At 52.7% G+C, this 27,254-nt stretch overlaps 1 non-coding gene and 5 pseudogenes across 1 annotated transcript; all 6 read left to right on the top strand.

Moving 5' to 3' along the window:
- Nucleotides 1-1,763: 1,763 nt before the first annotated feature.
- On the top strand, nucleotides 1,764-1,944 carry LOC144674088 (U2 spliceosomal RNA; annotated as a pseudogene).
- Nucleotides 1,945-7,733: 5,789 nt separating this feature from the next.
- On the top strand, nucleotides 7,734-7,912 carry LOC144674085 (U2 spliceosomal RNA; annotated as a pseudogene).
- Nucleotides 7,913-13,255: 5,343 nt separating this feature from the next.
- On the top strand, nucleotides 13,256-13,437 carry LOC144674093 (U2 spliceosomal RNA). The gene has a single exon (XR_013574471.1). It is a non-coding gene; the product is annotated as a U2 spliceosomal RNA (small nuclear RNA).
- Nucleotides 13,438-16,786: 3,349 nt separating this feature from the next.
- On the top strand, nucleotides 16,787-16,967 carry LOC144674096 (U2 spliceosomal RNA; annotated as a pseudogene).
- Nucleotides 16,968-20,317: 3,350 nt separating this feature from the next.
- On the top strand, nucleotides 20,318-20,496 carry LOC144674083 (U2 spliceosomal RNA; annotated as a pseudogene).
- A 3,348-nt stretch (nucleotides 20,497-23,844) lies between these two features.
- LOC144674089 (U2 spliceosomal RNA) lies at nucleotides 23,845-24,020 on the top strand (annotated as a pseudogene).
- Nucleotides 24,021-27,254: the final 3,234 nt, after the last annotated feature.

The raw sequence follows: 27,254 nt of genomic DNA, 5'->3' as shown, positions 1-27,254 counted from the left end.
GATCCAACTGCTCTACACTAACATCAGTAGCGCAGTCTCAATCAATGGGTGGGAAACAGATAGCTTTCCGATTAAATCTGGAGTCAGGCAGGGCTGCCCTCTCTCGCCTGTCCTTTACTGTGTTGCATAGAACCCTTTGCCGAGTCCATCAGGAAGGATCCGGGCATAAGAGGAGTGACGATCCCAGGCAGTGGAGGCACTCAGGTAAAAGCCTCCCTGTACATGGACGACGTCGCCATCTTCTGCTCGGATCCGCTGTCGGTGCGCAGACTGATGCACATCTGCGACCAGTTCGAACTGGCCTCGGGAGCCAAGGTAAATCGTGGGAAGAGCGAGGCCATGTTCTTTGGGAACTGGGCTGACCGATCCTTTGTCCCCTTCACTGTCAGGGCTGACGGCCTGAAGGTGCTGGGGATATGGTTCGGAGGGACCGGGGCATGCGTTAGAAACTGGAAGGAGCGAGTGTCTATGGTGAAAAGGAAACTGGGCATGTGGGAGCGACGCTCCCTCTCCATTGCGGGTAAGAACCTGGTCATCAGGTGTGAGGTACTCTCGCTGTTGCTGTACGTGGCGCAGGTCTGGCCCATTCCAGACTCCTGCGCGACGGCGATCACTCGAGCCATCTTCCGCTTTATCTGGAGCTCGAAAATGGATCGTGTCCGCAGGGACGCGATGTACAAGCCTCTAGATAAAGGGGGAAAAAACGTGCCCAACATCGCCCTCATACTGATGGCCACCTTTGTGTGCGGCTGCATCAAGCGGTGCGTAGACCCTCAGTACGCAAACACCAAGTGTCACTACGTGCTGAGGTTCTACCTGTCCCCGGTGTTGCGAAGGATGGGTCTGGCCACGCTGCCGCGGAACGCTCCAAGTAGTTGGACCGTGCCGTACCACCTGTCCCTGGTGGAAAAATTTATGCAGAAAAACACCTTTGACCACAAGTCCATCAGGCAGTGGTCAGCACGTAACGTCCTAGAGGCCCTGAGGGATAAGGAGAGGGTGGACCCTGTGGGATGGTTCCCCGAGCAGACTGTCAAAGTCATTTGGCAGAATGCCTCATCGCCAGAACTTTCCAACAAGCACCAAGACGTAGCTTGGCTGGTGGTGAGAAAGGCCCTCCCCGTCAGATCCTTCCTACATGCCAGGAGGCTCACCCCCTCTGCACGTTGCCCTCGAGGCGGCTGTGGTGGGGAAGAGACCGTTGTCCACCTCCTTGTGGATTGTGCCTTTGCAAAGAAAGTCTGGAGAGAGATGCAGTGGTTGCTGTCGAGGTTCATCCCGAGCAGTTCTGTGACACAGGACTCTGTGCTCTACGGGCTGTTCCCAGGGACGCACACCGAGACAAACATCGACTGCAGCTGGAGGATCATCAACTCGGTGAAAGAGGCGCTTTGGTCTGCCCGAAACTTGTTGGTCTTCCAGCACAAAGAGTTGTCCCCGACCGATTGTTGCGGACTGGCACAATCCAAAGTCCAGGACTACGTGCTGAGGGACGCACTAAAGCTTGGGGCAGCTGCCGCAAAGGCGCAATGGGGAAGGGTCGCTGTCTAAGACCTTTCTACCACAGCGCACCGAGAGACTGGGAACTGTTTAGAGCCCCTCGGGCTGTACAGATCAAAATGAAAGGCTGTAAATGATTGTAATATTGTTTGTACTGATGCACCTGGTGATACATTTTGTAAAAGTTTAACCTGGATTGTACCCTTGTAATGTTGTTTTTGAAATGGTTTGGAATGTGATTGAAGATATTTTATAAATAAAGTATATTTTTACAAAACAAAAAAAAAAAAATCTGTTCTTATCAGTTTAATATCTGATACGTCCCTTATCTGGGGACCATATATTAAATTGATTTTTGGAGCAGGGAGATGGAATAGGGGCTTGCTCCGTCCACTCCACGCATCGACCCGGTATTGCAGTATCTCTGGGAATGGTGCACCACCCCTTTCCAGGGGATTTTCAATGCTAAAAATAGTTTTCTTACAAACATCTGCTTTCTTTACTTTTCAACATGCACATCTTTCAAAACACAACTTTCTTTCTTTCTCATCGCTTCTCGGCCTTTTGGCTAAGATCAAGTGTTGCAGGGGCGACACCATAGTCCTGCCAAGGCAAGGTCGGGATGGAAGGGCGATAACCAATCGCAATCCAAATCCATACCGTGGGTTACCTATCACCGTCCGAGTCACGGTGAACCACAGCGAAGGAGGATCACCTATGGATCGGGGCTTCTTCACCAGGAGGATCCTGTTGAAGGCGTGCGGCTTCCAAGCTACGGAGATCTTCACCCTGCACGACTCCCGCAAAGGCGGTTATTTTGACGTCACGTTCAAGCGGGTGGCAGACTGCGTCCGGCTCCTGAGGGTGTTCGAGGAGAAGAGAGACCTGCCGGAGATGAAGATCCTGACGGCGGAGCCGCACTTTTCTCTGCCGTTGCAACGGGAACGTGAGGTGATGGTGCATGTGTACAACCCCTTCGTCCCTGTCGCCGACGTGGTCACCTTCCTCACCAGGTACTTCGATAAGGTGGGGAGCGGCACCGAGATTCGAGACGACTTGGGGATCTGGACAGGCAAACGCCTGTTTAAGGTCACGCTAAAGACCGACGGTAAGGGAGCCATTTTCCACCCTCCCTCCAGTTTCGCTATCGGGGGAAACCGGGGCTACCTGGTCTACGCTGGGCAACCCAAGCATTGTCGCTCATGCGGCAAGGCTGGTCATGTGGCGGCCAACTGCAGCGCCTCCCTCTGCAAGATCTGCAAACAGGAAGGGCACCAGACAAAAGACTGCAAACAGGCCAAGTGCTGCAACCTGTGTGGCGAGGCAAGTCACCTCTACAGGACCTGCCCCAAACGCTGCCGTACTTACGCACAGGCAGCCAAAGCCGACCAGGGGGAAGCAGAAGAAATGTTTCGTGTCACTCCAACCACCAAGGCCCCCAGGGAGCTCAACGGGACAAAGGAGGACACAGAGAGAGACAAGGTGGAGAAAGAGATTGAGGCAACAGAGAGCCAATCAACAGCACTACCCCCTGAACCTCCCAGTCCTCAGGACAGCGAATCAATGGAGGAGGAGGCAGCAGTGGAAAAGCAGCAGGGGGAGTGGCGGACGGTGAAGAACAAGAAAAGTAAGAGGGAGCGAAGAAGAAGCAAAGGCGTTTCCCAGAGAAGCGGCAAGAGGCGTCTCCCATCCGACACGGACGACAAGGGCAGCAGCTCTTCGGATGATGAAGTGCCAGAGCGGCACCGACAGAAGAGGCGGCAAAGCTCCAGGGCGTTGGAGGACGAGACACCCGAGCTCCAGAAAATTGGAGACAACAAGGAGACCAGCGCACCCCAACTTTGCCTGCAACCTGAGGAGGCCAGTGCACCACAGCCCCTGGAATCTGGGAGCAGTGAGGCAATCATCGCACCCCAGCTCCAGGAAGCCGGGAACAGCAACACTCCAGAGGGGGTGAGTTTTGGAGAAGCTTCTCCAGCAAAGGTCATCTCAAAACCCGCTCTCTACGTGAACCTCCAGATGCCACCGGAGCAGAACACGGCCAAGGAGATCTACCTCAGCCCATCCAAAGTGAAGGAATTTGAGCTCACTACGGGTATGAAGGAGCAGACTAAAGGTCTGGGACTCTCAGAGACAGTGGGTTTGGTAGGAGAATAAATGCTTTAAAATGGGTTTAAAGATTGTATCCATAAATGTGCGTAGCATTAAATCTACTACGCGATGTGTTGCGACCTTGGACTACCTAGCCAAGGTCAAAGCTGACCTGTTGTTTCTGCAGGAGTGTGCGATACCGCACCTCAGCTCCTACAGGCAATGGTCACGATGGTGGTCCCACGGGCCATCGATCTGGTCGGGCGGAAACGACTCTCGTTCCTCCGGCCTGGGTATTCTGCTGCGGGGAGGCAACTTCACCGTCTCCGAGGTCAAGGAGGTGGTGGGCGGGCGCCTCCTCGTAGCAGACGTAATGTACAAGAACGCTCTACTCCGGTTAATTAACGTGTATGGCCCGGGACCAGGGGCTGAGCGGCTGGAGGTTTTTCAGCAGCTCCCACTGCTGCTGGCGACCTCCAGGCCGGTCATTCTGGGCGGGGACTTCAACTGCATCATCGATGCGGCTGGACGATCCGGCAGGGCCGGCAGCAGATTGGACGCTACGTCCAGATCCCTGATGGAAACAGTTAAGGATGCCAAGCTGCACGACGTCTTCAGCAACCCTGCAGACGGAGCGCAGCGTAGATACACCTGGTCGCGGCCAGACGGGTCCATTCGTTCCAGGATAGACTTCCTGTTTGTGTCCCGTGCATTCACAGTCAGATCCACCGAGGTCAAGCCGGTGTTCTTCTCTGACCACTGCCTCCTACTGGCGGACTGCCACTTGGAGAAGGACCTGAGGGTGGGCAGGGGGGCATGGAAGCTAAATGTGCAACTGCTGACCCCAGAGAACATTGAGGAGCTCAAGAGGGATTACAAAGGTTGGAGAACCGTGAAACCCCTCTTTGAGTCCCTGACACACTGGTGGGAAGTGATCAAGGGAAGCATCAAGAGGTTTTTCATCCGTAAAGGCACCCAGAAAGCTAGAAAGGAACAGAGGGAAATGTCCCGACTCCAGAAAAAGATGCAGAATCTGCTCCGGCTGCAGTCGATGGGGGTCGATGTCAAGGAGGAGCTCCAAGAGGTGAAGGGCCAGCAAGCCTCGCACTTTGCCTCGGAGGCCTCCAAGATCATCTTCCGTTCCAGAGTCCGCTCCGTGGAGCAGGATGAGACGTGCTCACGTTTCTTCTTCCAAAAGGTACACAGAGAGCGCTCTGTGATCAGCAGCCTGAAGGAAGAAGACGGCTCAGTAAAGTCATCACGGTCCGACATTCTGAGGATCAGCAAATCCTTTTATGCCGGACTGTATGACGTGAAGCCCACGGACAGCACGGCCTCCCAGTCCTTCCTGTCCTCTATCACGGAGGTCTTAGACCACAGTACGCGGGAGAGCCTGGACAAACCGCTAACTCCTGACGAACTGACTAAGGCCCTCGAGTCCTTCGAGAAGAGTAAAACCCCCGGAAGCGACGGCTTGCCGGCGGAGTTGTATTCGGCTCTGTGGGACTTGATCGGCCCAGACCTGCTAGGAGTGTACGAGAGTATGCTCCTGGCCGGTAGTATGTCAGAATCCATGAGGAAAGGCATCATCACCCTCATCTACAAGCACAAGGGGGAAAGGGAGGAAATTAGAAATTGGCGACCCATTTCACTGTTGAATATGGACTATAAGATTCTGTCCAAGGTCATCGCCAATCGGGTCAAATCCGCTCTGGAATTGGTGATTCACCCTGACCAGACCTGCTCTGTGCCAGGCAGGAAGATCTCTGACAGCCTGGCGCTGCTCAGGGATACGATTGCCTATGTACAGGACAGGGGTGTGGATACCTGCCTCATCAGCTTGGATCAGGAGAAGGCCTTTGACAGAATATCGCACACCTACATGGGGGATGTGCTCTCCAAAATGGGCTTTGGGGAGGGAATTCGAAATTGGATCCAACTGCTCTACACTAACATCAGTAGCGCAGTCTCAATCAATGGGTGGGAAACAGATAGCTTCCCGATCAAATCTGGAGTCAGGCAGGGCTGTCCTCTCTCGCCTGTCCTTTTCGTGTGCTGCATAGAACCCTTTGCCGAGTCCATCAGGAAGGATCCGGGCATAAGAGGAGTGACGATCCCAGGCAGTGGAGGCACTCAGGTAAAAGCCTCCCTGTACATGGACGACGTCGCCGTCTTCTGCTCGGATCCGCTGTCGGTGCGCAGACTGATGCACATCTGCGACCAGTTCGAACTGGCCTCGGGAGCCAAGGTAAATCGTGGGAAGAGCGAGGCCATGTTCTTTGGGAACTGGGCTGACCGATCCTTTGTCCCCTTCACTGTCAGGGCTGACGGCCTGAAGGTGCTGGGGATATGGTTCGGAGGGACCGGGGCATGCGTTAGAAACTGGAAGGAGCGAGTGGCTATGGTGAAGAGGAAACTGGGCATGTGGGATCGACGCTCCCTCTCCATTGCGGGTAAGAACCTGGTCATCAGGTGGGAGGTACTCTCGCTGTTGCTGTACGTGGCGCAGGTCTGGCCCATTCCAGACTCCTGCGCGACGGCGATCACTCGAGCCATCTTCCGCTTTATCTGGAGTTCGAAAATGGATCGTGTCCGCAGGGACGCGATGTACAAGCCTCTAGATAAAGGGGGAAAAAACGTGCCCAACATCGCCCTCATACTGATGGCCACCTTTGTGTGCGGCTGCATCAAGCGGTGCGTAGACCCTCAGTACGCAAACACCAAGTGTCACTACGTGCTGAGGTTCTACCTGTCCCCGGTGTTGCGAAGGATGGGTCTGGCCACGCTGCCGCGGAACGCTCCAAGTAGTTGGACCGTGCCGTACCACCTGTCCCTGGTGGAAAAATTTATGCAGAAAAACACCTTTGACCACAAGTCCATCAGGCAGTGGTCAGCACGTAACGTCCTAGAGGCCCTGAGGGATAAGGAGAGGGTGGACCCTGTGGGATGGTTCCCCGAGCAGACTGTCAAAGTCATTTGGCAGAATGCCTCATCGCCAGAACTTTCCAACAAGCACCAAGACGTAGCTTGGCTGGTGGTGAGAAAGGCCCTCCCCGTCAGATCCTTCCTACACGCCAGGAAGCTCACCCCCTCTGCACGTTGCCCTCGAGGTGGCTGTGGTGGGGAAGAGACCGTTGTCCACCTCCTTGTGGATTGTGCCTTAGCAAAGAAAGTCTGGAGAGAGATGCAGTGGTTGCTGTCGAGGTTCATCCCGAGCAGTTCTGTGACACAGGACTCTGTGCTCTACGGGCTGTTCCCAGGGACACACACCGAGACAAACATCGACTGCAGCTGGAGGATCATCAACTCGGTGAAAGAGGCGCTTTGGTCTGCCCGAAACTTGTTGGTCTTCCAGCACAAAGAGTTGTCCCCGACCGATTGTTGCGGACTGGCACAATCCAAAGTCCAGGACTACGTGCTGAGGGACGCACTACAGCTTGGGGCAGCTGCCGCAAAGGCGCAATGGGGAAGGGTCGCTGTCTAAGACCTTTCTACCACAGCGCACCGAGAGACTGGGAACTGTTTAGAGCCCCTCGGGCTGTACAGATCAAAATGAAAGGCTGTAAATGATTGTAATATTGTTTGTACTGATGCACCTGGTGATACATTTTGTAAAAGTTTAACCTGCATTGTACCCTTGTAATGTTGTTTTTGAAATGGTTTTGAATGCGATTGAAGATATTTTATGAATAAAGTATATTTTTACACAAAAAAAAAAATCTGTTCTTATCAGTTTAGGCAGCTGCCGCAAAGGCGCAATGGGGAAGGGTCGCTGTCTAAGACATTTCTACCACTGCGCACCGAGAGACTGGGAACAGTTTAGAGCCCCTCGGGCTGTACAGATCAAAATGAAAGGCTGTAAATGATTGTAATATTGTTTGTACTGATGCACCTGGTGATACATTTTGTAAAAGTTTAACCTGGATTGTACCCTTGTAATGTTGTTTTTGAAATGGTTTGGAATGTGATTGAAGATATTTTATGAATAAAGTATATTTTTACAAAAAAAAAAAATCTGTTCTTATTGTTTGTACTGATGCACCTGGTGATACATTTTGTAAAAGTTTAACCTGGATTGTACCCTTGTAATGTTGTTTTTGAAATGGTTTGGAATGTGATTGAAGATATTTTATGAATAAAGTATATTTTTACAAAAAAAAAAAAAAAATCTGTTCTTATCAGTTTAATATCTGATACGTCCCTTATCTGGGGACCATATATTAAATTGATTTTTGGAGCAGGGAGATGGAATAGGGGCTTGCTCCGTCCACTCCACGCATCGACCCGGTATTGCAGTATCTCTGGGAATGGTGCACCACCCCTTTCCAGGGGATTTTCAATGCTAAAAATAGTTTTCTTACAAACATCTGCTTTCTTTACTTTTCAACATGCACATCTTTCAAAACACAACTTTCTTTCTTTCTCATCGCTTCTCGGCCTTTTGGCTAAGATCAAGTGTTGCAGGGGCGACACCATGGTCCTGCCAAGGCAAGGTCGGGATGGAAGGGCGATAACCAATCGCAATCCAAATCCATACCGTGGGTTACCTATCACCGTCCGAGTCACGGTGAACCACAGCGAAGGAGGATCACCTATGGATCGGGGCTTCTTCACCAGGAGGATCCTGTTGAAGGCGTGCGGCTTCCAAGCTACGGAGATCTTCACCCTGCACGACTCCCGCAAAGGCGGTTATTTTGACGTCACGTTCAAGCGGGTGGCAGACTGCGTCCGGCTCCTGAGGGTGTTCGAGGAGAAGAGAGACCTGCCGGAGATGAAGATCCTGACGGCGGAGCCGCACTTTTCTCTGCCGTTGCAACGGGAACGTGAGGTGATGGTGCATGTGTACAACCCCTTCGTCCCTGTCGCCGACGTGGTCACCTTCCTCACCAGGTACTTCGATAAGGTGGGGAGCGGCACCGAGATTCGAGACGACTTGGGGATCTGGACAGGCAAACGCCTGTTTAAGGTCACGCTAAAGACCGACGGTAAGGGAGCCATTTTCCACCCTCCCTCCAGTTTCGCCATCGGGGGAAACCGGGGCTACCTGGTCTACGCTGGGCAACCCAAGCATTGTCGCTCATGCGGCAAGGCTGGTCATGTGGCGGCCAACTGCAGCGCCTCCCTCTGCAAGATCTGCAAACAGGAAGGGCACCAGACAAAAGACTGCAAACAGGCCAAGTGCTGCAACCTGTGTGGCGAGGCAAGTCACCTCTACAGGACCTGCCCCAAACGCTGCCGTACTTACGCACAGGCAGCCAAAGCCGACCAGGGGGAAGCAGAAGAAATGTTTCGTGTCACTCCAACCACCAAGGCCCCCAGGGAGCTCAACGGGACAAAGGAGGACACAGAGAGAGACAAGGTGGAGAAAGAGATTGAGGCAACAGAGAGCCAATCAGCAGCACTACCACCTGAACCTCCCAGTCCTCAGGACAGCGAATCAATGGAGGAGGAGGCAGCAGTGGAAAAGCAGCAGGGGGAGTGGCGGACGGTGAAGAACAAGAAAAGTAAGAGGGAGCGAAGAAGAAGCAAAGGCGTTTCCCAGAGAAGCGGCAAGAGGCGTCTCCCATCCGACACGGAAGACAAGGGCAGCAGCTCTTCGGATGATGAAGTGCCAGAGCGGCACCGACAGAAGAGGCGGCAAAGCTCCAGGGCGTTGGAGGACGAGACACCCGAGCTCCAGAAAATTGGAGACAACAAGGAGACCAGCGCACCCCAACTTTGCCTGCAACCTGAGGAGGCCAGTGCACCACAGCCCCTGGAATCTGGGAGCAGTGAGGCAATCATCGCACCCCAGCTCCAGGAAGCCGGGAACAGCAACACTCCAGAGGGGGTGAGTTTTGGAGAAGCTTCTCCAGCAAAGGTCATCTCAAAACCCGCTCTCTACGTGAACCTCCAGATGCCACCGGAGCAGAACACGGCCAAGGAGATCTACCTCAGCCCATCCAAAGTGAAGGAATTTGAGCTCACTACGGGTATGAAGGAGCAGACTAAAGGTCTGGGACTCTCAGAGACAGTGGGTTTGGTAGGAGAATAAATGCTTTAAAATGGGTTTAAAGATTGTATCCATAAATGTGCGTAGCATTAAATCTACTACGCGATGTGTTGCGACCTTGGACTACCTAGCCAAGGTCAAAGCTGACCTGTTGTTTCTGCAGGAGTGTGCGATACCGCACCTCAGCTCCTACAGGCAATGGTCACGATGGTGGTCCCACGGGCCATCGATCTGGTCGGGCGGAAACGACTCTCGTTCCTCCGGCCTGGGTATTCTGCTGCGGGGAGGCAACTTCACCGTCTCCGAGGTCAAGGAGGTGGTGGGCGGGCGCCTCCTCGTAGCAGACGTAATGTACAAGAACGCTCTACTCCGGTTAATTAACGTGTATGGCCCGGGACCAGGGGCTGAGCGGCTGGAGGTTTTTCAGCAGCTCCCACTGCTGCTGGCGACCTCCAGGCCGGTCATTCTGGGCGGGGACTTCAACTGCATCATCGATGCGGCTGGACGATCCGGCAGGGCCGGCAGCAGATTGGACGCTACGTCCAGATCCCTGATGGAAACAGTTAAGGATGCCAAGCTGCACGACGTCTTCAGCAACCCTGCAGACGGAGCGCAGCGTAGATACACCTGGTCGCGGCCAGACGGGTCCATTCGTTCCAGGATAGACTTCCTGTTTGTGTCCCGTGCATTCACAGTCAGATCCACCGAGGTCAAGCCGGTGTTCTTCTCTGACCACTGCCTCCTACTGGCGGACTGCCACTTGGAGGAAGACCTGAGGGTGGGCAGGGGGGCATGGAAGCTAAATGTGCAACTGCTGACCCCAGAGAACATTGAGGAGCTCAAGAGGGATTACAAAGGTTGGAGAACCGTGAAACCCCTCTTTGAGTCCCTGACACACTGGTGGGAAGTGATCAAGGGAAGCATCAAGAGGTTTTTCATCCGCAAAGGCACCCAGAAAGCTAGAAAGGAACAGAGGGAAATGTCCCGACTCCAGGAAAAGATGCAGAATCTGCTCCGGCTGCAGTCGATGGGGGTCGATGTCAAGGAGGAGCTCCAAGAGGTGAAGGGCCAGCAAGCCTCGCACTTTGCCTCGGAGGCCTCCAAGATCATCTTCCGTTCCAGAGTCCGCTCCGTGGAGCAGGATGAGACGTGCTCACGTTTCTTCTTCCAAAAGGTACACAGAGAGCGCTCTGTGATCAGCAGCCTGAAGGAAGAAGACGGCTCAGTAAAGTCATCACGGTCCGACATTCTGAGGATCAGCAAATCCTTTTATGCCGGTCTGTATGACGTGAAGCCCACGGACAGCACGGCCTCCCAGTCCTTCCTGTCCTCTATCACGGAGGTCTTAGACCACAGTACGCGGGAGAGCCTAGACAAACCGCTAACTCCTGACGAACTGACTAAGGCCCTCGAGTCCTTCGAGAAGAGTAAAACCCCCGGAAGCGACGGCCTGCCGGCGGAGTTGTATTCGGCTCTGTGGGACTTGATCGGCCCAGACCTGCTAGAAGTGTACGAGAGTATGCTCCTGGCCGGCAGCATGTCAGAATCCATGAGGAAAGGCATCATCACCCTCATCTACAAGCACAAGGGGGAAAGGGAGGGAATTAGAAATTGGCGACCCATTTCACTGTTGAATGTGGACTGTAAGATTCTGTCCAAGGTCATCGCCAACCGGGTCAAATCCGCTCTGGAATTGGTGATTCACCCTGACCAGACCTGCTCTGTGCCAGGCAGGAAGATCTCTGACAGCCTGGCGCTGCTCAGGGATACGATTGCCTATGTACAGGACAGGGGTGTGGATACCTGCCTCATCAGCTTGGATCAGGAGAAGGCCTTTGACAGAATATCGCACACCTACATGGGGGATGTGCTCTCCAAAATGGGCTTTGGGGAGGGAATTCGAAATTGGATCCAACTGCTCTACACTAACATCAGTAGCGCAGTCTCAATCAATGGGTGGGAAACAGATAGCTTTCCGATTAAATCTGGAGTCAGGCAGGGCTGTCCTCTCTCGCCTGTCCTTTTCGTGTGCTGCATAGAACCCTTTGCCGAGTCCATCAGGAAGGATCCGGGCATAAGAGGAGTGACGATCCCAGGCAGTGGAGGCACTCAGGTAAAAGCCTCCCTGTACATGGACGACGTCGTCGTCTTCTGCTCGGATCCGCTGTCGGTGCGCAGACTGATGCACGTCTGCGACCAGTTCGAACTGGCCTCGGGAGCCAAGGTAAATCGTGGGAAGAGCGAGGCCATGTTCTTTGGGAACTGGGCTGACCGATCCTTTGTCCCCTTCACTGTCAGGGCTGACGGCCTGAAGGTGCTGGGGATATGGTTCGGAGGGACCGGGGCATGCGTTAGAAACTGGAAGGAGCGAGTGGCTATGGTGAAAAGGAAACTGGGCATGTGGGAGCGACGCTCCCTCTCCATTGCGGGTAAGAACCTGGTCATCAGGTGTGAGGTACTCTCGCTGTTGCTGTACGTGGCGCAGGTCTGGCCCATTCCACACTCCTGCGCGATGGCGATCACTCGAGCCATCTTCCACTTTATCTGGAGGTCGAAAATGGATCGTGTCCGCAGGGACGCGATGTACAAGCCTCTAGATAAAGGGGGAAAAAACGTGCCCAACATCGCCCTCATACTGATGGCCACCTTTGTGTGTGGCTGCATCAAGCGGTGCGTAGACCCTCAGTACGCAAACACCAAGTGTCACTACGTGCTGAGGTTCTACCTGTCCCCGGTGTTGCGAAGGATGGGTCTGGCCACGCTGCCGCGGAACGCTCCAAGTAGTTGGACCGTGCCGTACCACCTGTCCCTGGTGGAAAAATTTATGCAGAAAAACACCTTTGACCACAAGTCCATCAGGCAGTGGTCAGCACGTAACGTCCTAGAGGCCCTGAGGGAAAAGGAGAGGGTGGACCCTGTGGGATGGTTCCCCGAGCAGACTGTCAAAGTCATTTGGCAGAATGCCTCATCGCCAGAACTTTCCAACAAGCACCAAGACGTAGCTTGGCTGGTGGTGAGAAAGGCCCTCCCCGTCAGATCCTTCCTACACGCCAGGAGTCTCACCCCCTCTGCACGTTGCCCTCGAGGTGGCTGTGGTGGGGAAGAGACCGTTGTTCACCTCCTTGTGGATTGTGCCTTTGCAAAGAAAGTCTGGAGAGAGATGCAGTGGTTGCTGTCGAGGTTCATCCTGAGCAGTTCTGTGACACAGGACTCTGTGCTCTACGGGCTGTTCCCAGGGACACACACCGAGACAAACATCAACTGCAGCTGGAGGATCATCAACTCGGTGAAAGAGGCGCTTTGGTCTGCCCGAAACCTGTTGGTCTTCCAGCACAAAGAGTTGTCCCCGACCGATTGTTGCGGACTGGCACAATCCAAAGTCCAGGACTACGTGCTGAGGGACGCACTAAAGCTTGGGGCAGCTGCCGCAAAGGCGCAATGGGGAAGGGTCTCTGTCTAAGACCTTTCTACCACAGCACACCGAGAGACTGGGAACTGTTTAGAGCCCCTCGGGCTGTACAGATCAAAATGAAAGGCTGTAAATGACTGTAATATTGTTTGTACTGATGCACCTGGTGATACATTTTGTAAAAGTTTAACCTGGATTGTACCCTTGTAATGTTGTTTTTGAAATGGTTTTGAATGTGATTGAAGATATTTTATGAATAAAGTATATTTTTACAAAAAAAAAAAAAAAATAATCTGTTCTTATCAGTTTAATATCTGATATGTCCCTTATCTGGGGACCATATATTAAATTGATTTTTGGAGCAGGGAGATGGAATAGGGGCTTGCTCCGTCCACTCCACGCATCGACCCGGTATTGCAGTATCTCTGGGAACGGTGCACCCTCCCCTTTCCAGGGGATTTTCAATGCTAAAAATAGTTTTCTTACAAACATCTGCTTTCTTTACTTCTCAACATGTACATGTTCCAAAATCCAACTTTCTTTCTTTCTCTCTCTCTCTCTCTCTCTCTCTCTCTCACTCACTCACCCGCAGCAGCTACACACAAAAAACACGCACTCTCACCCAACACTCGCCGGCAGGGCCGGCAGCAGATTGGACGCTACGTCCAGATCCCTGATGGAAACAGTTAAGGATGCCAAGCTGCACGACGTCTTCAGCAACCCTGCAGACGGAGCGCAGCGTAGATACACCTGGTCGCGGCCAGACGGGTCCATTCGTTCCAGGATAGACTTCCTCTTTGTGTCCCGTGCATTCACAGTCAGATCCACCGAGGTCAAGCCGGTGTTCTTCTCTGACCACTGCCTCCTACTGGCGGACTGCCACTTGGAGGAGGACCTGAGGGTGGGCAGGGGGGCATGGAAGCTAAATGTGCAACTGCTGACCCCAGAGAACATTGAGGAGCTCAAGAGGGATTACAAAGGTTGGAGAACCGTGAAACCCCTCTTTGAGTCCCTGACACACTGGTGGGAAGTGATCAAGGGAAGCATCAAGAGGTTTTTCATCCGCAAAGGCACCCAGAAAGCTAGAAAGGAACAGAGGGAAATGTCCCGACTCCAGAAAAAGATGCAGAATCTGCTCCGGCTGCAGTCGATGGGGGTCGATGTCAAGGAGGAGCTCCAAGAGGTGAAGGGCCAGCAAGCCTCGCACTTTGCCTCGGATGCCTCCAAGATCATCTTCCGTTCCAGAGTCCGCTCCGTGGAGCAGGATGAGACGTGCTCACGTTTCTTCTTCCAAAAGGTACACAGAGAGCGCTCTGTGATCAGCAGCCTGAAGGAAGAAGACGGCTCAGTAAAGTCATCACGGTCCGACATTCTGAGGATCAGCAAATCCTTTTATGCCGGATTGTATGACGTGAAGCCCACGGACAGCACGGCCTCCCAGTCCTTCCTGTCCTCTATCACGGAGGTCTTAGACCACAGCACGGGGGAGAGCCTGGACAAACCGCTAACTCCTGACGAACTGACTAAGGCCCTCGAGTCCTTCGAGAAGAGTAAAACCCCCGGAAGCGACGGCTTGCCGGCGGAGTTGTATTCGGCTCTGTGGGACTTGATCGGCCCAGCCCTGCTAGGAGTGTACGAGAGTATGCTCCTGGCCGGTAGTATGTCAGAATCCATGAGGAAAGGCATCATCACCCTCATCTACAAGCACAAGGGGGAAAGGGAGGAAATTAGAAATTGGCGACCCATTTCACTGTTGAATGTGGACTTTAAGATTCTGTCCAAGGTCATCGCCAACCGGGTCAAATCCGCTCTGGAATTGGTGATTCACCCTGACCAGACCTGCTCTGTGCCAGGCAGGAAGATCTCTGACAGCCTGGCGCTGCTCAGGGATACGATTGCCTATGTACAGGACAGGGGTGTGGATACCTGCCTCATCAGCCTGGATCAGGAGAAGGCCTTTGACAGAATATCGCACACCTACATGGGGGATGTGCTCTCCAAAATGGGCTTTGGGGAGGGAATTCGAAATTGGATCCAACTGCTCTACACTAACATCAGTAGCGCAGTCTCAATCAACGGGTGGGAAACAGATAGCTTTCCGATTAAATCTGGAGTCAGGCAGGGCTGTCCTCTCTCGCCTGTCCTTTTCGTGTGTTGCATAGAACCCTTTGCCGAGTCCATCAGGAAGGATCCGGGCATAAGAGGAGTGACGATCCCAGGCAGTGGAGGCACTCAGGTAAAAGCCTCCCTGTACATGGACGACGTCGCCGTCTTCTGCTCGGATCCGCTGTCGGTGCGCAGACTGATGCACATCTGCGACCAGTTCGAACAGGCCTCGGGAGCCAAGGTAAATCGTGGGAAGAGCGAGGCCATGTTCTTTGGGAACTGGGCTGACCGATCCTTTGTCCCCTTCACTGTCAGGGCTGACGGCCTGAAGGTGCTGGGGATATGGTTCGGAGGGACCGGGGCATGCGTTAGAAACTGGAAGGAGCGAGTGGCTATGGTGAAGAGGAAACTGGGCATGTGGGATCGACGCTCCCTCTCCATTGCGGGTAAGAACCTGGTCATCAGGTGTGAGGTACTCTCGCTGTTGCTGTACGTGGCGCAGGTCTGGCCCATTCCAGACTCCTGCGCGACGGCGATAACTCGAGCCATCTTCCACTTTATCTGGAGGTCGAAAATGGATCGTGTCCGCAGGGACGCGATCTACAAGCCTCTAGATAAAGGGGGAAAAAACGTGCCCAACATCGCCCTCATACTGATTGCCACCTTTGTGTGCGGCTGCATCAGCGGTGCGTAGACCCTCACTACGCAAACACCAAGTGTCACTACGTGCTGAGGTTCTACCTGTCCCCGGTGTTGCGAAGGATGGGTCTGGCCACGCTGCCGCGGAACGCTCCAAGTAGTTGGACCGTGCCGTACCACCTGTCCCTGGTGGAAAAATTGATGCAGAAAAACACCTTTGACCACAAGTCCATCAGGCAGTGGTCAGCACGTAACGTCCTAGAGGCCCTGAGGGATAAGGAGAGGGTGGACCCTGTGGGATGGTTCCCCGAGCAGACTGTCAAAGTCATTTGGCAGAATGCCTCATCGCCAGAACTTTCCAACAAGCACCAAGACGTAGCTTGGCTGGTGGTGAGAAAGGCCCTCCCCGTCAGATCCTTCCTACACGCCAGGAAGCTCACCCCCTCTGCACGTTGCCCTCGAGGTGGCTGTGGTGGGGAAGAGACCGTTGTCCACCTCCTTGTGGATTGTGCCTTTGCAAAGAAAGTCTGGAGAGAGATGCAGTGGTTGCTGTCGAGGTTCATCCCGAGCAGTTCTGTGACACAGGACTCTGTGCTCTACGGGCTGTTCCCAGGGACACACACCGAGACAAACATCGACTGCAGCTGGAGGATCATCAACTCGGTGAAAGAGGCGCTTTGGTCTGCCCGAAACTTGTTGGTCTTCCAGCACAAAGAGTTGTCCCCGACCGATTGTTGCGGACTGGCACAATCCAAAGTCCAGGACTACGTGCTGAGGGACGCACTAAAGCTTGGGGCAGCTGCCGCAAAGGCGCAATGGGGAAGGGTCGCTGTCTAAGACCTTTCTACCACAGCGCACCGAGAGACTGGGAACTGTTTAGAGCCCCTCTGGCTGTACAGATCAAAATGAAAGGCTGTAAATGATTGTAATATTGTTTGTACTGATGCACCTGGTGATACATTTTGTAAAAGTTTAACCTGGATTGTACCCTTGTAATGTTGTTTTTGAAATGGTTTGGAATGTGATTGAAGATATTTTATGAATAAAGTATATTTTTACAAAAAAAAAAAAAAAAAATCTGTTCTTATCAGTTTAATATCTGATACGTCCCTTATCTGGGGACCATATATTAAATTGATTTTTGGAGCAGGGAGATGGAATAGGGGCTTGCTCCGTCCACTCCACGCATCGACCCGGTATTGCAGTATCTCTGGGAACGGTGCACCCTCCCCTTTCCAGGGGATTTTCAATGCTAAAAATAATTTTCTTACAAACATCTGCTTTCTTTACTTCTCAACATGTACATGTTCCAAAATCCAACTTTCTTTCTTTCTCTCTCTCTCTCTCTCTCTCTCTCTCTCACTCACTCACCCGCAGCAGCTACACACAAAAAACACGCACTCTCACCCAACACTCGCCGGCAGGGCCGGCAGCAGATTGGACGCTACGTCCAGATCCCTGATGGAAACAGTTAAGGATGCCAAGCTGCACGACGTCTTCAGCAACCCTGCAGACCGAGCGCAGCGTAGATACACCTGGTCGCGGCCAGACGGGTCCATTCGTTCCAGGATAGACTTCCTGTTTGTGTCCCGTGCATTCACAGTCAGATCCACCGAGGTCAAGCCGGTGTTCTTCTCTGACCACTGCCTCCTACTGGCGGACTGCCACTTGGAGGAAGACCTGAGGGTGGGCAGGGGGGCATGGAAGCTAAATGTGCAACTGCTGACCCCAGAGAACATTGAGGAGCTCAAGAGGGATTACAAAGGTTGGAGAACCGTGAAACCCCTCTTTGAGTCCCTGACACACTGCTGGGAAGCGATCAAGGGAAGCATCAAGAGGTTTTTCATCCTCAAAGGCTTCCAGAAAGCTAGAAAGGAACAGAGGGAAATATCCCGACTCCAGAAAAAGATGCAGAATCTGCTCCGGCTGCAGTCGATGGGGGTCGATGTCAAGGAGGAGCTCCAAGAGGTGAAGGGCCAGCAAGCCTCGCACTTTGCCTCGGAGGCCTCCAAGATCATCTTCCGTTCCAGAGTCCGCTCCGTGGAGCAGGATGAGACGTGCTCACGTTTCTTCTTCCAAAAGGTACACAGAGAGCGCTCTGTGATCAGCAGCCTGAAGGAAGAAGACGGCTCAGTAAAGTCATCACGGTCCGACATTCTGAGGATCAGCAAATCTTTTTATGCCGGATTGTATGACGTGAAGCCCACGGACAGCACGGCCTCCCAGTCCTTCCTGTCCTCTATCACGGAGGTCTTAGACCACAGTACGCGGGAGAGCCTGGACAAACCGCTAACTCCTGAGGAACTGACTAAGGCCCTCGAGTCCTTCGAGAAGAGTAAAACCCCCGGAAGCGACGGCTTGCCGGCGGAGTTGTATTCGGCTCTGTGGGACTTGATCGGCCCAGCCCTGCTAGGGGTGTACGAGAGTATGCTCCTGGCCGGTAGTATGTCAGAATCCATTAGGAAAGGCATCATCACCCTCATCTACAAGCACAAGGGGGAAAGGGAGGAAATTAGAAATTGGCGACCCATTTCACTGTTGAATGTGGACTATAAGATTCTGTCCAAGGTCATCGCCAACCGGGTCAAATCCGCTCTGGAATTGGTGATTCACCCTGACCAGACCTGCTCTGTGCCAGGCAGGAAGATCTCTGACAGCCTGGCGCTGCTCAGGGATACGATTGCCTACGTACAGGACAGGGGTGTGGATACCTGCCTCATCAGCTTGGATCAGGAGAAGGCCTTTGACAGAATATCGCACACCTACATGGGGGATGTGCTCTCCAAAATGGGCTTTGGGGAGGGAATTCGAAATTGGATCCAACTGCTCTACACTAACATCAGTAGCGCAGTCTCAATCAACGGGTGGGAAATAGATAGCTTTCCGATTAAATCTGGAGTCAGGCAGGGCTGTCCTCTCTCGCCTGTCCTTTTCGTGTGTTGCATAGAACCCTTTGCCGAGTCCATCAGGAAGGATCCGGGCATAAGAGGAGTGACGATCCCAGGCAGTGGAGGCACTCAGGTAAAAGCCTCCCTGTACATGGACGACGTCGCCGTCTTCTGCTCGGATCCGCTGTCGGTGCGCAGACTGATGCACATCTGCGACCAGTTCGAACTGGCCTCGGGAGCCAAGGTAAATCGTGGGAAGAGCGAGGCCATGTTCTTTGGGAACTGGGCTGACCGATCCTTTGTCCCCTTCACTGTCAGGGCTGACGGCCTGAAGGTGCTGGGGATATGGTTCGGAGGGACCGGGGCATGCGTTAGAAACTGGAAGGAGCGAGTGGCTATGGTGAAGAGGAAACTGGGCATGTGGAAGCGACGCTCCCTCTCCATTGCGGGTAAGAACCTGGTCATCAGGTGTGAGGTACTCTCGCTGTTGCTGTACGTGGCGCAGGTCTGGCCCATTCCAGACTCCTGCGCGACGGCGATCACTCGAGCCATCTTCCGCTTTATCTGGAGGTCGAAAATGGATCGTGTCCGCAGGGACGCGATGTACAAGCCTCTAGATAAAGGGGGAAAAAACGTGCCCAACATCGCCCTCATACTGATGGCCACCTTTGTGTGCGGCTGCATCAAGCGGTGCGTAGACCCTCACTACGCAAACACCAAGTGTCACTACGTGCTGAGGTTCTACCTGTCCCCGGTGTTGCGAAGGATGGGTCTGGCCACGCTGCCGCGGAACGCTCCAAGTAGTTGGACCGTGCCGTACCACCTGTCCCTGGTGGAAAAATTGATGCAGAAAAACACCTTTGACCACAAGTCCATCAGGCAGTGGTCAGCACGTAACGTCCTAGAGGCCCTGAGGGATAAGGAGAGGGTGGACCCTGTGGGATGGTTCCCCGAGCAGACTGTCAAAGTCATTTGGCAGAATGCCTCATCACCAGAACTTTCCAACAAGCACCAAGACGTAGCTTGGCTGGTGGTGAGAAAGGCCCTCCCCGTCAGATCCTTCCTACACGCCAGGAAGCTCACCCCCTCTGCACGTTGCCCTCGAGGTGGCTGTGGTGGGGAAGAGACCGTTGTCCACCTCCTTGTGGATTGTGCCTTTGCAAAGAAAGTCTGGAGAGAGATGCAGTGGTTGCTGTCGAGGTTCATCCCGAGCAGTTCTGTGACACAGGACTCTGTGCTCTACGGGCTGTTCCCAGGGACACACACCGAGACAAACATCGACTGCAGCTGGAGGATCATCAACTCGGTGAAAGAGGCGCTTTGGTCTGCCCGAAACTTGTTGGTCTTCCAGCACAAAGAGTTGTCCCCGACCGATTGTTGCGGACTGGCACAATCCAAAGTCCAGGACTACGTGCTGAGGGACGCACTAAAGCTTGGGGCAGCTGCCGCAAAGGCGCAATGGGGAAGGGTCGCTGTCTAAGACCTTTCTACCACAGCGCACCGAGAGACTGGGAACTGTTTAGAGCCCCTCGGGCTGTACAGATCAAAATGAAAGGCTGTAAATGATTGTAATATTGTTTGTACTGATGCACCTGGTGATACATTTTGTAAAAGTTTAACCTGGATTGTACCCTTGTAATGTTGTTATTGAAATGGTTTGGAATGTGATTGAAGATATTTTATGAATAAAGTATATTTTTACAAAAAAAAAAAAAAAATCTGTTCTTATCAGTTTAATATCTGATACGTCCCTTATCTGGGGACCATATATTAAATTGATTTTTGGAGCATGGAGATGGAATAGGGGCTTGCTCCGTCCATTCCATGCATCGACCCGGTATTGCAGTATCTCTGGGAACGGTGCACCCTCCCCTTTCCAGGGGATTTTCAATGCTAAAAATAGTTTTCTTACAAACATCTGCTTTCTTTACTTCTCAACATGTACATGTTCCAAAATCCAACTTTCTTTCTTTCTCTCTCTCTCTCTCTCTCTCTCTCTCACTCACTCACCCGCAGCAGCTACACACAAAAAAGACGCACGATCACCCAACACTCGCCGGCAGGGCCGGCAGCAGATTGGACGCTACGTCCAGATCCCTGATGGAAACAGTTAAGGATGCCAAGCTGCACGACGTCTTCAGCAACCCTGCAGACCGAGCGCAGCGTAGATACACCTGGTCGCGGCCAGACGGGTCCATTCGTTCCAGGATAGACTTCCTGTTTGTGTCCCGTGCATTCACAGTCAGATCCACCGAGGTCAAGCCGGTGTTCTTCTCTGACCACTGCCTCCTACTGGTGGACTGCCACTTGGAGAAGGACCTGAGGGTGGGCAGGGGGGCATGGAAGCTAAATGTGCAACTGCTGACCCCAGAGAACATTGAGGAGCTCAAGAGGGATTACAAAGGTTGGAGAACCGTGAAACCCCTCTTTGAGTCCCTGACACACTGGTGGGAAGCGATCAAGGGAAGCATCAAGAGGTTTTTCATCCTCAAAGGCACCCAGAAAGCTAGAAAGGAACAGAGGGAAATGTCCCGACTCCAGAAAAAGATGCAGAATCTGCTCCGGCTGCAGTCGATGGGGGTCGATGTCAAGGAGGAGCTCCAAGAGGTGAAGGGCCAGCAAGCCTCGCACTTTGCCTCGGAGGCCTCCAAGATCATCTTCCGTTCCAGAGTCCGCTCCGTGGAGCAGGATGAGACGTGCTCACGTTTCTTCTTCCAAAAGGTACACAGAGAGCGCTCTGTGATCAGCAGCCTGAAGGAAGAAGACGGCTCAGTAAAGTCATCACGGTCCGACATTCTGAGGATCAGCAAATCCTTTTATGCCGGATTGTATGACGTGAAGCCCACGGACAGCACGGCCTCCCAGTCCTTCCTGTCCTCTATCACGGAGGTCTTAGACCACAGTACGCGGGAGAGCCTAGACAAATCGCTAACTCCTGATGAACTGACTAAGGCCCTCGAGTCCTTCGAGAAGAGTAAAACTCCCGGAAGCGACGGCTTGCCGGCGGAGTTGTATTCGGCTCTGTGGGACTTGATCGGCCCAGACCTGCTAGGAGTGTACGAGAGTATGCTCCTGGCCGGTAGTATGTCAGAATCCATGAGGATAGGCATCATCACCCTCATCTACAAGCACAAGGGGGAAAGGGAGGAAATTAGAAATTGGCGACCCATTTCACTGTTGAATATGGACTATAAGATTCTGTCCAAGGTCATCGCCAATCGGGTCAAATCCGCTCTGGAATTGGTGATTCACCCTGACCAGACCTGCTCTGTGCCAGGCAGGAAGATCTCTGACAGCCTGGCGCTGCTCAGGGATACGATTGCCTATGTACAGGACAGGGGGGTGGATACCTGCCTCATCAGCTTGGATCAGGAGAAGGCCTTTGACAGAATATCGCACACCTACATGGGGGATGTGCTCTCCAAAATGGGCTTTGGGGAGGGAATTCGAAATTGGATCCAACTGCTCTACACTAACATCAGTAGCGCAGTCTCAATCAACGGGTGGGAAACAGATAGCTTTCCGATTAAATCTGGAGTCAGGCAGGGCTGTCCTCTCTCGCCTGTCCTTTTCGTGTGCTGCATAGAACCCTTTGCCGAGTCCATCAGGAAGGATCCGGGCATAAGAGGAGTGACGATCCCAGGCAGTGGAGGCACTCAGGTAAAAGCCTCCCTGTACATGGACGACGTCGCCGTCTTCTGCTCGGATCCGCTGTCGGTGCGCAGACTGATGCACATCTGCGACCAGTTCGAACTGGCCTCGGGAGCCAAGGTAAATCGTGGGAAGAGCGAGGCCATGTTCTTTGGGAACTGGGCTGACCGATCCTTTGTCCCCTTCACTGTCAGGGCTGACGGCCTGAAGGTGCTGGGGATATGGTTCGGAGGGACCGGGGCATGCGTTAGAAACTGGAAGGAGCGAGTGGCTATGGTGAAGAGGAAACTGGGCATGTGGGAGCGACGCTCCCTCTCCATTGCGGGTAAGAACCTGGTCATCAGGTGTGAGGTACTCTCGCTGTTGCTGTACGTGGCGCAGGTCTGGCCCATTCCAGACTCCTGCGCGACGGCGATCACTCGAGCCATCTTCCGCTTTATCTGGAGGTCGAAAATGGATCGTGTCCGCAGGGACGCGATGTACAAGCCTCTAGATAAAGGGGGAAAAAACGTGCCCAACATCGCCCTCATACTGATGGCCACCTTTGTGTGCGGCTGCATCAAGCGGTGCGTAGACCCTCAGTACGCAAACACCAAGTGTCACTACGTGCTGAGGTTCTACCTGTCCCCGGTGTTGCGAAGGATGGGTCTGGCCACGCTGCCGCGGAACGCTCCAAGTAGTTGGACCGTGCCGTACCACCTGTCCCTGGTGGAAAAATTGATGCAGAAAAACACCTTTGACCACAAGTCCATCAGGCAGTGGTCAGCATGTAACGTCCTAGAGGCCCTGAGGGATAAGGAGAGGGTGGACCCTGTGGGATGGTTCCCCGAGCAGACTGTCAAAGTCATTTGGCAGAATGCCTCATCGCCAGAACTTTCCAACAAGCACCAAGACGTAGCTTGGCTGGTGGTGAGAAAGGCCCTCCCCGTCAGATCCTTCCTACACGCCAGGAAGCTCACCCCCTCTGCACGTTGCCCTCGAGGTGGCTGTGGTGGGGAAGAGACCGTTGTCCACCTCCTTGTGGATTGTGCCTTTGCAAAGAAAGTCTGGAGAGAGATGCAGTGGTTGCTGTCGAGGTTCATCCCGAGCAGTTCTGTGACACAGGACTCTGTGCTCTACGGGCTGTTCCCAGGGACACACACCGAGACAAACATCGACTGCAGCTGGAGGATCATCAACTCGGTGAAAGAGGCGCTTTGGTCTGCCCGAAACTTGTTGGTCTTCCAGCACAAAGAGTTGTCCCCGACCGATTGTTGCGGACTGGCACAATCCAAAGTCCAGGACTACGTGCTGAGGGACGCACTAAAGCTTGGGGCAGCTGCCGCAAAGGCGCAATGGGGAAGGGTCGCTGTCTAAGACCTTTCTACCACAGCGCACCGAGAGACTGGGAACTGTTTAGAGCCCCTCGGGCTGTACAGATCAAAATGAAAGGCTGTAAATGACTGTAATATTGTTTGTACTGATGCACCTGGTGATACATTTTGTAAAAGTTTAACCTGGATTGTACCCTTGTAATGTTGTTTTTGAAATGGTTTGGAATGTGATTGAAGATATTTTATGAATAAAGTATATTTTTACAAAAAAAAAATAATCTGTTCTTATCAGTTTAATATCTGATACGTCCTTTATCTGGGGACCATATATTAAATTGATTTTTGGAGCAGAGAGATGGAATAGGGGCTTGCTCCGTCCACTCCACGCATCGACCCGGTATTGCAGTATCTCTGGGAACGGTGCACCCTCCCCTTTCCAGGGGATTTTCAATGCTAAAAATAGCTTTCTTACAAACATCTGCTTTCTTTACTTTTCAACATGTACATGTTCCAAAACCCAACTTTCTTTCTTTCTCTCTCTCTCTCTCTCACTCACTCACTCACCCGCAGCAGCTACACACAAAAAACATGCACGCTCACCCAACACTCACAGACAGCACTCTCATCTCACAAACACTCTACCTCACTCATATAAAAACATCTTTCACTTGCAAATACACCTCTCAAACACTCTCTCAGCTGCACCTTTCGCCTCACAACATTTTAAACCAGCTCTCTGCTGCCGCTGCTGCTGCTGCTGATACAGCAACAATCAAAACTCACACCTCAAACCTCACACACTTTACACAGCTACTCCGAAACCTCTACATCCACATTCACACAATCCTTACATTGCACAAGGAGCCCATTCCCCCCGTCGTGCCTGCACCAGTTCTCCCAATGAACATTCCACCTCGTGCCTTTCTCCTGCCTTCTCCACGTAACCCGGCACATGCTTTCTTTTCAAATAATCATCTCATTCCCTCTTCAATTGAACCTGCCTCCGCCGCGCTATCAGGCGGTGCATTCCAGACCCTGGCCACTCGCTGCTCCTGTCACTTTTGCTTCTTTTGCCAGTTACTTTAAACCTGTGCCCTCTCCTTCTCGATCCTTTCCCCGGTGCAAACAGTTTCTCCCTATCTACTCTCTCCCGACCCCTCATGATTTTCAATACCTCTATCAAGTCTCCTCTCGGACTTCTTTTCCCCAAGGAATACATTCCCAGCTTCCCCAATCTTACTTCATAACTCAACTTCCTCGCCCCGGAACCAAACTCGTAAACCTCTTCTGCACTCTCTCCAATGCCTTCACTACCTTCCTAAAATGCAAGTCAAATTGCAATCCGTCAGAGTCGGCATGGCTTTACGAAGAGTAAATCGTGTTTGACTAATTTGCTGGAGTTCTTTGAAGATGTGACAAGCAAAGTGGATAATGGGGATCCTGTAGATGTAGCATGTCTGGACTTCCAGAAGGCATTTGATAAGGTGCCGCACAAAAGATTAATACACAAGATAAGATCACACGCAGCTAAGGGTAATATATTAGCTTGGCTAGATGATTGGCTAACCAACAGAAAGCAGAGAGTCAGGATTAATGGGTCTTTTGTGGATGGCAAGCTGTAACTAGTGGGGTGCCACAGGGTTCGGTCCTTTGGCCCCAACTATTTACTTGGATTCAGGGGTAGAAGGTACTATAGCTAACTTTGCAGATGACACCAAAATAGGTGGGAAAGTAAGTTGCAATGAAGAAATAAGAAATTTACAAATGGATTTGGACAGGTTAGGTGAATGGGGCAAAATTTGGCAGATGGAGTTTAACGTGGATAAGTGTGAGGTTATCCATTTTGGTCAGAAGAATAAAAAGGTGACTTATTATTTAAATGGAGAGAAACTTCAGAAATGCTTCAGCACAGAGGGATCTGGGTGTCCTCGCGCATGAATCGCTGTAAGCTAGTATGCAGGTACAGCAGGTAACAAGGAAGGCAAATGGAATCGCTTCTCGGCCTTTTGGCAAAGATCAAGTGTAGTCGTGAAGCAATGGCTATAACCAGTCGAGCCCCATATCATGGGGTACGTAACACCGTTCGGGTGACGGTGAAGGACAGCGAAGCTTTCTTTACTTTCCAACATGTACATGTTTCAAAACCCAATTGGATCCGACTGCTGTACACTAACAGCGCAGTCTCAATCAATGGCTGGGAATCAGATAGCTTTCCGATTAAATCAGGAGTCAGGCAGGGCTTCCCTCTCTCCGCTGTCCTGTTTGTGAGTTGCATAGAACCCTTTGCTGTGTCCATCAGGAAGGATCCGGGCATATGAGGAGTGACAATCCCAGGCAGTGGAGGCACTCAGGTCAACGCCGCCCTGTACATGGACGATGTCGCTGTCTTCTGCTCGGATCCGCTGTCGGTGCGCAGACTGATCCAGGTCTGCGACCTGTTCGATCTGGCCTCGGGAGCCAAAGTAAATCGTGGGAAGAGCGAGGCCATGTTCTTTGGGAACTGGGCTGACCGATCCTTTGTCCCCTTCACCGTCAGGGCTGTCGGCCTGAAGGTGCTGGGGATATGGTTCAGAGGGACCGAGGCATGTGTTAGAAACTTGAAAGAGCGAGTATCAATAGTGGAAAGAAAAGTGGGCATGTGGGAGCGACGCTCCCTCTCATTTGCGGGTAAGAACCTGGTCATCAGGTGTGAGGCACTCTCGCTGTTCCTGTACGTGGCGCACGTCTGGCCCATTCCAGACTTTTGCGCGATGGCGATCACCCGAGCCATCTTTAGCTTTATCTGGAGGTCGAAAATGGATCGTGTCCGCAGGAACGCGATGTACAAGCCTCTGGATAAAGGGGGAGAATACGTTCCCAACATGCCCTCAAACTGTGTGCGGCTGCATCACGCTGTGCGTAGACCCTTGGTATGCAAACACCAAGTGTAACTATGTGTTGAGGTTCTACTTGTCCTCAGTGTTGCGAAGGATGGGTCTGGCCACGCTGCCGCGGAACGCTCCAAGTAGTTGGACCGTGCCGTACCACCCGTCCCTGGTGGAAAAATGTATGCAGAGAAACACCTTTGACCACAAGTCCATCAGGCAGTGGTCGGCACATATCGTCTTAGAGGCCCTGCGGGAAAAAGAAAGGGAGAATCCTGTCGGATGGTTCCCCAGCAGACTGTGAAAGTCATTTGGCAAAATGCCTCATCGCCAGAACTTTCCAACAAGCACCAAGACGTAGCTTGGCTGGTGGTGAGAAACGCCCTCCCGGTCAGATCCTTCCTACACGCCAGGAGTCTCACCCCCTCTGCATGTTGCCCTCGAGGTGGCTGTGTTGGGCACGAGACCGTTGTTCACCTCCTTATGGATTGTGCCTTTGCAAAGAAGGTCTGGAGAGAGATGCAGTGGTTTCTGTCGAGGTTCATCCCGATCAGTTCTGTGACACAGGACTCTGTGCTCTGCTGGCTGTTCCCAGGGACACACACCGAGAGGAACATCAACTGCAGCTGGAGGATCATCAACTCGGTGAAAGAGGCGCTTTGGTCTGCCCGAAACTTGTTGGTCTTCCAGCGCAAAGAGTTGTCCCCGACTGAGTGTTGCAGACTGGCACATTCCAAAGTCCAGGACTATGTGCTGAGGGACGCACTAAAGCTTGGGGCAGCCGCCGCAAAGGCACAATGG

This window comes from Cetorhinus maximus, unplaced genomic scaffold (genome assembly GCF_964194155.1).
Source record: "Cetorhinus maximus unplaced genomic scaffold, sCetMax3.hap1.1 HAP1_SCAFFOLD_551, whole genome shotgun sequence".
In the NCBI taxonomy this organism is placed as follows: Eukaryota; Metazoa; Chordata; class Chondrichthyes; order Lamniformes; family Cetorhinidae; genus Cetorhinus; species Cetorhinus maximus.
The sequence above is the reverse complement of the archived record's forward strand: the minus strand, read 5'-3'. Positions and strand labels throughout refer to the sequence as shown.